Below are 11,647 nucleotides of genomic sequence, written 5' to 3' on the forward strand. Positions count from 1 at the left end.
GTGTTACTGATTTCAAAATAACTTGAAGATCATTTTCCACATTTACAAATGAACTGGACCAAGGGTTTTTGTTTTCTTAATGAGTACAATAAAAAATGACCTGGGACTGCTGGGTTTACTTTCAGCACGATGGTCTCACCGTACCCAGGCTGAATATCCCATTCTCTGGGGACAATTCAATACTTCTGACTCTGCTAGGACCACAAAAGAGATGACTGGCAAAAGGAGACCTGTAAGGAACCAACACTGGTCCTGTTAGAGAGGTCTGGGCCTAGGCTGGGCAGGTGCAGTAGAAAATGATGGCATTCCCAGAATGGAGAGATAGGTGGAGGAATGAGGGGCCAAGGTGGGGAGGAGAGGCCCAGACAGACAAGCTGTCTTTACTTGGGCCAGTGAATAGGCACAGTGAATAGGTGGGATCTTTATCACCTTTCTTTTCATTCTCACAATCCTGTCCCTCTTCCCTCTGAATCTCCCTCTGGATAATCTTCTCCATCGCTGTCTAGGCAGGGCGGAGCCGAGGCCTGGCCCCACTGCATCTTCTCTCCCATACAAGGTAAACTTTCTTCCGCGGGGACCCGTTTTAGGGGCCTGTTGAAGCCTGTACAACTTTCTTGGAATAATGGCTTTTAATGCATAGAATAGAATATTTAGAATGACCAAAAGAAGCGACTTTCAAATCTAGTTATCTTTGTGAGTCTTCCAAGTCCGATAGGAGACTGAGATAGCACCAACCCCCCGAGCATAGGAAGCACCATAGACCCAAGACCCCAGAATTGGGGTAGTCCAAAATAAGAAATCTTAAGTTCAGTCGGTCTCAGGGAAATTGCAAGTTTCAGACATCATTTTTCTTCATTGGCCAAAAAAAAAAAAGCAGTAGTTCCCAGGAGCAGAGTTCCAAAAGGAAGGACCTCAGGACTCCTCATGGCCACCACAGGGATTCACATGGCCCCAGGAGCAGCCATACCCCTATCCAAATAAAAGACACTGGCTGGAAGCTGGGCGGTACTAAAGAGTTGGAAATTAGAAGCCCTGAGTGATGCAGACCCAACAAGCAGGATGATGAAAAGCTGCGAGCTTCTCTTCTCCCTAGCTAGCAGCCTGAGATCAGTTGCCAAAATGTAAGATACCTGGGCAAAGACCACAGTCAACCTTGGAGCGTTGCTGATGAGCAAAGTGAGGTTTGCCGGGAGTTTAGTGGATTTCCCCGGTTCCTGGGTTGGCAGGGACTAAGTCACTGTCCAGGCCCCTGAACGTCTTGCTTCAGAGCACAAGAGGGGAGCTGGGCAGTAGATAGAAACTGCTGCAGGGAGCAGGCATCTGACTGTGGTAGCCACTCCGCCCTCCCTTGGCCTCTGAGAATGGCCTTCACCTGTGTCCTTTTCCTCCAGGCGTCCCTGGAAAGAAAGGACGACCAGGATCTAAGGGTCTCTTTCAACCCACCCCATGAAGTGGTACCTAGACTTACCACGGATGCACCCTCTTAGTACTGCTACTGGAGTTTGCGAGCTTTGCAAGACGATCGTGGGTCCTTTTCTCCCAGTTCTTTAGGCACAGGAGAAATCTCCCGCGACTCCAAGTGCACCTACTGTTTCTCTGCCTCCCCTTCTTCACTGCGTGGTCTGGAGCTGCGAGTTCTTCACTTCCTCTCCGAAGGCTCTGGGGGAAATACGAAACCAAAAGTAAAAGGAATACGCTTATTAATAAACATAACTGAAGTTTATTATCGAGCCAAAAAAAAAAAAAAAGAGAGAGAGAATGCAAGTGTGGAAGTAGCAAACAAAGGGCTACAAAGCTATACTGGTTTTGCAATTCCACATGGAATTAAAGTTACAGCTGTACATTGCCCCACTCTTAGTAAACAATGAGCTTTACTCAATTTAAACTGGTATGAAGCTTACTCTGACGCTCTGTTCTTCCTAATTCCTTATCAGTACCCCTAAGGTTGCCCCTGACAATAATACACTTCACATTGTACTTGGTTACTTTCTCAACATTCCTCCCAAAGTCCAGGGCGCAAGGCGGGGTGGGTGGGGTGTGGACCCGGGGCGAGGAGGCTGGGGCTGATCTCCGTGGCCTCAAAACGCAGAGTCCTGCTGGGCAGTGGTTTATCGCACTTCCTCCCCTACTGGAGGTGAGCAGCCAGTGTGCGTCTCCCGCTGCTCTAGGCCACAGGTGTCCGAGTCTCCCAAACTTGTCCAATGGCAAGACTCGGCCTAAGTGTCTCTTAGGATGCTACAAGTTCTGGAGCGCGCGCGGTTGGACAGGCCAGAACAGTGTTAAGATGTCCCCAGCCTGAGGTTAAAGGGCAATTCCTGACATCAGATAGTAAGTTTGAAAAACGGGCCCCCTGGGTCTCTGTGGCGCAGTGGGTCAGCGCGTTCAGCTGTTAACCGAAAGGCTGGTGGTTCGAGCCCACTCAGTGAGGCTGTGCTTTACTTTACACTCTTCTTAGTTGCTTATTAGCAGCCTTAGGCTTTTCGCAACTTTTATTCTCAAAGTGCCCTGGACCTTTATCAACTTTGAATCAGACGCCAAAATTTTCTGCGCCAAGATTCAAGTCCCATAAAACTGACTAAAGGGGGAATTTTTTCTGCAAAAAAATATATTTCCACAAAGCCCGCGAAGTCAGCTTTGGAGTTTACTTATTCCAGAGCCACTGCACGGATTCTCTCACTTCCTGACGCTGAGGTTTTATACTACGCATCCCGAAACCTGAAAAATCCCGATAATGGAGAATAAGAAAACCCCACATCTGTGGTGCAGTTGCAAGCTCTGTGAGGAAATGCTTGGTTCTGCCACGGTGGGGCCTTGAAAAAGTTATCGAATGTTTTGGGGGTGTCTATTTCTTCACATATAAAAAGGGGCAAACCTAGATTTTGATGAGAGGCCCATAAAGCATTTGAGCACTTAATAAATGGTCAGTGACGTCAGCTATTATAATTGTTCTCAGTGACATGATCATGACCATTGTTATCCACCCCGCCCTTTTCACAACTGCATATCCTTTCATAGTACAGATAGACCATTGTATATTTAAGTATTTCTTAATTGATGGACATGCCATTGGTTCTAATGTTTATTGTCATAAATAATTGTTCAGAGGACAGCTTATAGGGATATTTTTAATCAGGTGTGCAAGAATTTCTCTCAAATGGATTCCCAGATGTGGTGTTGCCTGATCAAGGTATTTGTGCATTTCTGATTTTGCTAGTTCGTGTCAAATTGCCCTCCAAAGGGGCTGTACCTAGTCATATCCCCACATTCTGAGAGAAAGCTCTTTTCTGGGCAACACAGTATCTGGCATTTTAATAGCAGCGGAAACCCATCACTTTTGCTTGGAGAATGCTATTGCTTGCTGGTTTCACACATTAGGAATTTTGTGGATGACAGGCTGGCTCTGTGTTGTTCTTCTGTATTCTCCTGACCCCTGGGATTCTGGAAAAGTGGTTCCCAGGAGGGGTTTGAGCTTGCATTGGCCTGGCTGTAGAGGTGTGGACAGAGGTAACCCTGTTCCCATCGATCCCGTGACAGAGAGCCCAGGCTGCAGATGCTGAGGAACCCAGAACACATCCAGCCTCTATAGTGAGTGGGACCTTCGCGTTTGGAACAGAGGCAAATACAAATAGGAAACGGAAGACTTTTAAGTTTAATTTTTCATCAGATCAGGACTTCGAATAATAGATTTTTTTCTTATTTTCTGTGGCAAGTAGAGGAGCAATTGCATCCTTGAGACTTTATTTGGGGGAACTTAATGCTAGAGGGTGTTCTACTGTGCCTGGGGACTTGTTTGGTCCGTGCTGGTATGTGGTGCTTGCTATAAAATCTTGTCTGGTGAGCTAGGGTGGACAAGTAGCTAACAATAATTGTCATAGGAAATATGAAGGTAGATTCTCATACAATTTTACCTAGAGCTAATTCCTACTTTGATACATTTAGAAGATTGGGTGATAATATTAAAGAGACATCCCTCGAATGTCTAAAATGCTTACATAGTGACCAGGTTGCAAGTTCTTAGGAAGAGTCACAGAGGTGGGTGTAGGACTTTTTTTTTTTTTTTTTGTACTTCTGTGATCTTTTCCTCCCAGAGGGATTGTCATATGGTTGACAGTAGAAAATCCAGGGAGTATATAGAAAGGCACATGTGGTGAGAACATTTTCAGTGTCTCTACTTAAGCTGCTAGTTCCCAGGGACCGAACAAATAGTAACCTCATTGTTTGAAATACAGACTATGTATTGAAGTCCAAAAAGTGTTTAGGAGAGTGGAGTAAAAGCACAGGAGTGAGGCTCTCTCTAATCTCTGTTTCACAAATGATACATCACTGGTGAGGCTGACTCATGAAGAGGAGGAGTCCCTCACGCCTGTCTTGCTTTCTCCCTCCCACCTCTTTTTGTTTGACTCCTATCATCCAAGTATTTCTGAAATAACAAGATAATATCCAGTTAAGGCTTAGGAGAAAGAAAGAAAGAAAGAAAGAAAGAACACATTAGGACTTTAGCCTAAGCCACGTGCTCTCCCTCAGTTTATAAGAATTCTCTGAGTGGGATGAAAGCCCCATAAAAATGTTACCATTCCCTATTCCATCGATCAGGGCGGACAGATTATTGTCACGGTAAGACTGAGGGTTTCCTGCGGTCTCCTGGCTCAACAGCATCTACTAGCACCTCGCTCAATCACCGCTTCAACCATATAATTGATAAAGGCCATGTAGCAAAATAGTAACGAGAATTACCTCTTAAGATTGGTATTGAGAAACGGGAAATTTCATTCCTTCTTTACATATTACGGAGTTGTTTGTTTTACTGCAAGCATGATTTTATTACTTTTATTAAAAAATAAATGACTGACTTAAAAGTATATATTAGAATCCTCAGACAAACCAGACCATACTGACCTGCTGTGACTCAAAGCTGACCACAGGATGCTGGAGCCACAAGGCAGGCCATTGACCCACAATCATAGCCTGTCCTCTGAGAGCCTGGGGAAGCCACATTCTTTAAGGACTTCTTAACACCTCATAATGCAGAGAAGTTCCACAGGATTTTCTTTCCTTTCCTCTTCCCTAGGTTTTTCCAGTCTTCTCTGAGCTAGAGGCCCAGAGATGCTAATTTAAAAAAAAATCCAGCATTCGCATTTCTAGAAGCACTACCATTAGTTTTTTTGTGAAAAAGAGAATCCAGTTATGCTATTCGAAACATACATTGGCTACAGAACTTTATTTTAGTGAAAGAGGAAGACTCTGACAAAAATATAAAGGTTCTGACAACGATCTGTGGAAATTTTTGTTGTTGTTTAGCTGTTTCCCTTTATTTACTTATTTATTCATTTATTTTTACTGTGCTTTAGGTGAAGTTTACAGCTCAAGTTAATTTCTCATTCAAAAATTTATACATGTATTGTTTTGTGACATTTGTTGCAATCCCCACAATGTGACCACACACTCCCCCTTTCTGCCCCTGGGTTCGCTGTGTCCACTGGACCAGTTTCTGTCTCTTCCTGCCTTCTCATCCTTCCTCTAGACAGGAGCCGCCCCTTTGGTCTCGTGTATCTGATTGAACTAGGAAACATGCTCCTCACATGTATTACCTTTTGTTTTATACTCGTGTCTAATCTTTCTCTGAGGAGTGGGCTTCAGGAATGGTTTTAGTTCTGGGTTAACAGAGTGTCCAGGGGCAGTAGTTTCAGGGGTTCCTCCAGTCTCTGTCAGACCATTAAGTCTGGTCTTTTTATGTAAATTAGCATTCTGGTCTATATTTTCTCCTGCTGTGTCCAGGAAACTCTCTGTTGTGCTCCCTGATAGGGCAGTCATTAGTGGTAGCTGGGCACCATCTAGTGCTCCTGGTCTCCGGCTGGTGCAGTCTCTGGTTTAGATTGGTGGAAAATTTATCTCAGTGCTTATAATGATCTGAGTGAAAGAAAGAGTGAACCAAATGAGTACATACAGATAGATAGCTTTCCAGTCACGATGTGATACGGGCCCAAAGACAGCAAACCCATTGTGGAAATAAAGACTTTCAAAAAAAAAAAAAGCTTATTTGACAGCCAGATTCAGCCAATGACAGAATTAATCACAACAAAGTCTTAAGAATGAAAAAGCGGTGTGTGCTGGGTATTCTGCATCTGTCCTTCTAGATCCATTCTCACCATTATCCACTCCATTTTATGTCCCAGGAGGCTGACCCCTGCATAAGAAGTTTCCCTTGCCCATTTCATTCTTCATGGATGCAGCCAATGGGATGCATTAATTGGAGATAGAAGGGTGGCAAGAATATGGTGTAGGGAGTACTTATTCCCTGCAGGCTGGCAGAGGTTGTGTTCCCTCCATGAAGTCCACAGCTTTTGTCCAGGGACACTCTATGACAGCTGCAGACTCAGCTACAACTACAACTTCTTCCAGGTTCCAGAAGTATCTCTCTTTCCTTGCCCCACCAGGTCTAGGGATGGTAATGACTCTTCACTGTTGTTAGTCCTGGGATGTTGCACCATCTTTTGGTGACTGCATTCCCCTCTTAGACAGAGTCCAGTCATCTTGAGCTGGAGGTCCCAGGAAATTCCCTCAATTCTCAGCAGGTAAGGCTTTCAGAGAACCTCAGGGAATGTGCCACAGAATTATCTGGGAGCTAATTGTGCCTCTAGTCAACTCATTAGCAGAAGAATAAGTACACCCTTCTTCCTTCAAATCTACCTCCAGTGAAAATTTCATAGTCTCATAGGCAAAGCCATTCCCATACAGAAGTCAAAAGACAAGAAACTGGTAAAATACTTGAAAAGCCTTTCTAAGCCTGACAGAAAACTCAGAATTCTTAAGGGGAAGATTGATACATTTAAGTACACAAAAATTTTAAAAATTCGTATGGCAATAAAAAAAATCATAAACAAATTTGTCAAGCCCACAGCAGCAAAGTGTAAGAATGGTGTGGGGGTGGTGTCTGACCTCCTCTAACTTCACAAGGGGAAAGGAGAATCAAGATTAACAGCCCAAGGTTGATTCCTATGAGACAGAGATCGGACATCTCCACTCTTTGCATCTTTACCAATTTTGTCACAAACAGTCCCTCCTATGGTGCTCTCTACTTCTTTGTTGGGTCAATAATTCATTGCAGTGGCCACACAGAACTCATAGACCATACTCATGATTATGAGGTTTATTAGGGAAGTAACAGATTAGATTCCTGCTTCCAGGAGCTACTAAGAGCAAGGATGCCAGGTCCAAAAGTCATGCGGGCTCCTGGCTGTTCTCCCTTATCGGTAGTGGTATTCTCTCTTTCCTATCTCTGGGGTGGCTCATTTCAGTCCCACAAGATGGCAAAACAAACCAATCCCCTTGGTTGGCCACAATTACCTTATTACCCAGTCCCGCCCAGTCACTTGGCTGGGAGTTAAAAGATCATGTCTAGAAAGGCCACACAAAAGTGATCCATCACACCAAACAAGGCCAAGGCCTGGGTGGTTTAGATTCAGACAATTTATTACTTATATAAACAACAAAAGGAGATGTAGCCAAAGGTGCCTTGGTTCTAATCCCACACACCAAAAAGGAAGACATGGGAACAAAAGGGGCCTGATGACTCCAACAAGAGCTGTGGGATACCTGTTGGTGATATGCCAATTTTAGACAGCAGCTAAGCAGTTTTATAGTTTGCAGCTATAGCCTGAGGGTGAACAGAACATAAAACCTCGAATCTCATCAGAACCTGGAACGCAATGAGAAACTGTCCCATGACTGCCTCCCTGGGAAGATAGGGAGGCAAGTGGAGAGATGGTCTCAGGGTAGTTCTTCACAAGCCTCAGGGTCTTCTTTACATGCCTCCAAGATCTCTTGTTCTGGGAGAATCACTTTTTATGTTTAAGGATAAATCATTTCCCAGCAAAATGATTGGGAAAAGGATGGTGAGAATGGTTGCACAGCTTGAAGATTGTAATCAATGTCACCGAGTTGTAAAAATCCTTGAATAGGCATAGGTTTTGTTATGTGTGTTTTCACCACACGCACTAAAATACATTTTTCTTCTCTCTCTATTTTTTTTTTTCCTGAGGTTTTGAAAATATATTGTTGCTGTTGTTAGGTGCCCTCGAGTGGGTTCCGACTCTTGGTCACAGAATGTACAACGGAATGAAACACTGCCAGGTCCTGCAGCATGCTCACAATCGTTGCTATGTTTGAGTCCATTCTTGTAGCCACTAGATCAGTCCACATCGTTGCGGATCTTTTTCTTCTTCACAGACCCACAACCAGCATGATGTCCGTCTCCAGGGAGTGGTCACCCCTAATAACATTTCCAAAATAAGTGAGAGGAAGTCTCAGTGGCAGCAACGAGCAATTTAGAAGCTCCTAATTCCGTTAAAAAAAATTTTTTTTTTTAATTCCGTTGGTGGAGCTGAGGTCGTTAAGTGGTTACGACCTCCGCGTCTAATCAAAAGGTCCGCAGTTCAAATCCACCAGCGGTTCTTGGAAACCCTACGGGGCAGTTCTACTATGTTCCGCAGCGCCACTATAAGTTGTAACTCACTCGATGGCAACGGGTTTTTCTTTTTTTAAATATCCTGTAGGTCAGCGACTAGAGAAGATTTTTTAACAATGGACTGGAGGGCAAAAGCACCCGCCCAACGTGGGGCTCGAACCCACGACCCTGAGATTAAGAGTCTCATGCTCTACCGACTGAGCTAGTCGGGCACTGAATTCATTCCTTTTCTACATAAATATCATTGTCTTTAGAGGGCTTGAGTCAATGGTCTAAATTATTCCTCAGTGTGAAAGTAACCCCTCGGTGTAGATTTTCATGGACGCAATCTCTACCTGTTACCACTGAAAAACTTGAGGCTCAAAGACAGTTTGCGCAGGGTCGAGTGGACTCACCGGACGTGGGAATCAAGAGTTCTGAAACCCCAGTATTTCTTGAAAATTCCTTCTGGACCCGGACACTCTGAGAACCCGGTTTTGAGGACTCAGACACCGATAGAGCACGAGGGGAGGGGAATGAATGCTGCAAACAACCAGGAGGAGCAGGAAGGGAGCGGAAACTCTTGGTCCTGGACCTTGGAGCTGCAGCCCAAGCTCCTTCTTCCCAGTCCAAAACCATTTTCTCCCTTAAACCATGGTGGGGAGGGGGCAGAAGGAAGAGGGCAAGTGTTATTGGAAAGTAGGTCCAATACACTATATATATTGGGAGCACAATTTCGTTTTCAAATACTAAAATTTTGTGTGGCCTGAATAGAAGTGCATATTCTTTGCGTATAAAGGTCCCACCGAGTTTTAAACTCAGATCGGATTCAGGGCCTCATGCGTACTTGCTCGCGGGATCCTTGGCTCCTCTCCCCAGAGCATTCAGATCTCCAGTCTCTGAAAGAAGCGGTGAGCTTTGGGGTCATCCTCTGAAAGGGACTCTCCGCTGCTCCCGGAAAGGCCGAAGGAGACTGTCCTTGCAGCCTTGGTTACTGCTCCCGCGGATTTTCATTTTGCCCTGAAGCGTCTCTACGTGTGGGTGGTAGAAAGTATTATTCACCAGTTCTTAGACTGGGCTTCCGAGAGGCTGCCTCCAGCAAAAGCAGAATTACAACTTTTAAAAGGTAAGTCTGCCGAAAGAAGTTGCAATTACCTGCCGTGACTGGGATTTGAATTGACGTTGTTGAGGCCACAACGCAGAGACCTAACCAGTATTCCATCAAAGCCACCGCACAGAATGACGGTACTTAAGTCCTCAAGGGAAATGGATGCACACGTCCACAAGAGACTCATCCAAAAGTAGTCATGCAGCCTTGGTCACGAGGAAACAGTAGAAATAACCCAACTGCCCATCAGTATTCGTGTATCCACACTTTGGAATAACCTGCATTAATATTGTAGAAATTAACTAGTGAAGCAGGTAGGCAACAATGTGGATCGATCTATTTCAAAAACACGACACTGCTTGACTGAAAAAAAAAAAAAAAAGCCGGGTACTAAAAAAAAAAAAAAAACAAGATATACCTTAATTAATGTGAAATCCAAGAGAAGGCAAAACTAACCTCTGGTGATAGAAATCATAAGAGTGAATAAGTAAGCGGAGATTGATTGGCAAAGGGTTCTACAGACCTTGCTGGGATGATGGAAATTTTCTATAACTCGATCTGGGTGATGGTTACATTTTCCATTTTAATGAGCCGTCCAGTTAAGGTTTTTACATTTCACACTATGTGAGTTACATTTGATGAATTAACTGTTAAGATAAACACGGGGGATGGAGGATGGGGATAAGATTGTGTATTATGTGGATTATGATTTAAACTCCCTACAAATTCATTCTTCTTTGGTCTAAAAAAGTCATGTTGATAGCTGAAATATCTCAGTCAGAAAAATGGTTATGAGCACACTCTCATTAGACTCAGCGAGAGGCACGATTTCACCTTCTCCTAACTCGTGGGGAACGTCTGTAGTTTCCGAATGACCAGACCCCAGGTTTGTGCACTATCGGGATTTCTTTCTCTTCTGCTGACTCGCAGCTCTGAGTGCTGCCGCTCTATGGCCTCATAGAAGGGGTGCAGACTGCTCAAGAATTGAAGGCAGACCTCAAGAGGAGTCAGTTCGCGAGGGTACTGCAGCCACGACGAAGAGTACCAACCACTCACTATCTGATCACCGCATGCCATAAACTTGGTGACAGATGATGCGTTTCCTTGAACATTTTTGAAGTAAAAGCATTCACCTGGAGGTCTCGTCTTCACCCACGCCTTCCTGCTGTCCTTCGCTCGTCTTCGCTGTTCCCCTTTCCCCTGTTATTTTCCCAGTTCCTGCCCCAACCACAGCAACCAAGTTCAGCCGGGGACGTCAGGAGGCGCGGTCCGGCTGGCGAAGGCGGAGCAGAAAACGGGAATGGACGAGCCGAAGCCCGGGGGTCTAAGCCTGTCGTGGGCCCGGCCCGGGTCAGGCGGGGGTCGCAGAGTAGGGGGTCTCCGGTGGTCGCTGGCTTCTGAGGCCGGAGAGGAGCAAGGAGGGGCGAAGGCAATTAGGCAGCTCTTCCTGCTTGAGACTCACCCAAAGCACAGGTTTCAAATGTGAAGAAGAACGCGATTTGTGGCCCCAGTTCTTCTGGTTTTTCGAGGCTGCGAAACCTGCGCAGTTGTGCCGCGGAAAGCGGGCGGCTTCGTGGTTAGTGAGAAATCCCTGTTTATTCAGACCAGGAACACTGGCTACTGAAGGCTCTGTGGCGCAGCCCCTTAACGCGTCCGGATTTGAACTGAAAGGTTGGCAGTTCGAGGCCACCCCGGGAAGCAGAGAGCTCCGTTACCCTCCTGTCCTCTCAGATCCTCCCAGAAGAGTCATTGAACACAAATTAGGAATGCGCCTGGGAATCCGGAAATGCTTGAAAGAAGATAATCATCATCATTAAAAGGGCTTTTCCCATTGTTTATTTGTACCATTATTTATTGTATGAACACTTTCATCATTCTTGTACACATAGCTTTGGCGACTTGTGCAGGTATTTCTATAGGGTACAGTCTGGAAGAGCAATTGCAGAAGAGCCACTATGCTGGGGCTATCTTAGGGCTCACCTTGTTCGCTTCCTGGTTTTCAAGGGTTGGTCAAACTTGTTGCCTGATTTCCAGTGTTTTGAAAACCAGTCTTTCATAAAATTCGTCTTTTTTTGTTCAGGAGCCCCGTTTCCACA

The 11,647-nt window shown here is 45.1% G+C and overlaps 1 non-coding gene across 1 annotated transcript; it reads right to left on the bottom strand.

The window, feature by feature from the left end:
* Positions 1 to 8,603: 8,603 nt before the first annotated feature.
* On the bottom strand, positions 8,604 to 8,676 carry TRNAK-CUU (transfer RNA lysine (anticodon CUU)). Its single transcript has one exon. It is a non-coding gene; the product is annotated as a tRNA-Lys (tRNA).
* Between the last annotated feature and the right edge of the window lie 2,971 nt (positions 8,677 to 11,647).

Source organism: Elephas maximus, chromosome 3 (genome assembly GCF_024166365.1).
Source record: "Elephas maximus indicus isolate mEleMax1 chromosome 3, mEleMax1 primary haplotype, whole genome shotgun sequence".
Classification (NCBI taxonomy): Eukaryota; Metazoa; Chordata; class Mammalia; order Proboscidea; family Elephantidae; genus Elephas; species Elephas maximus.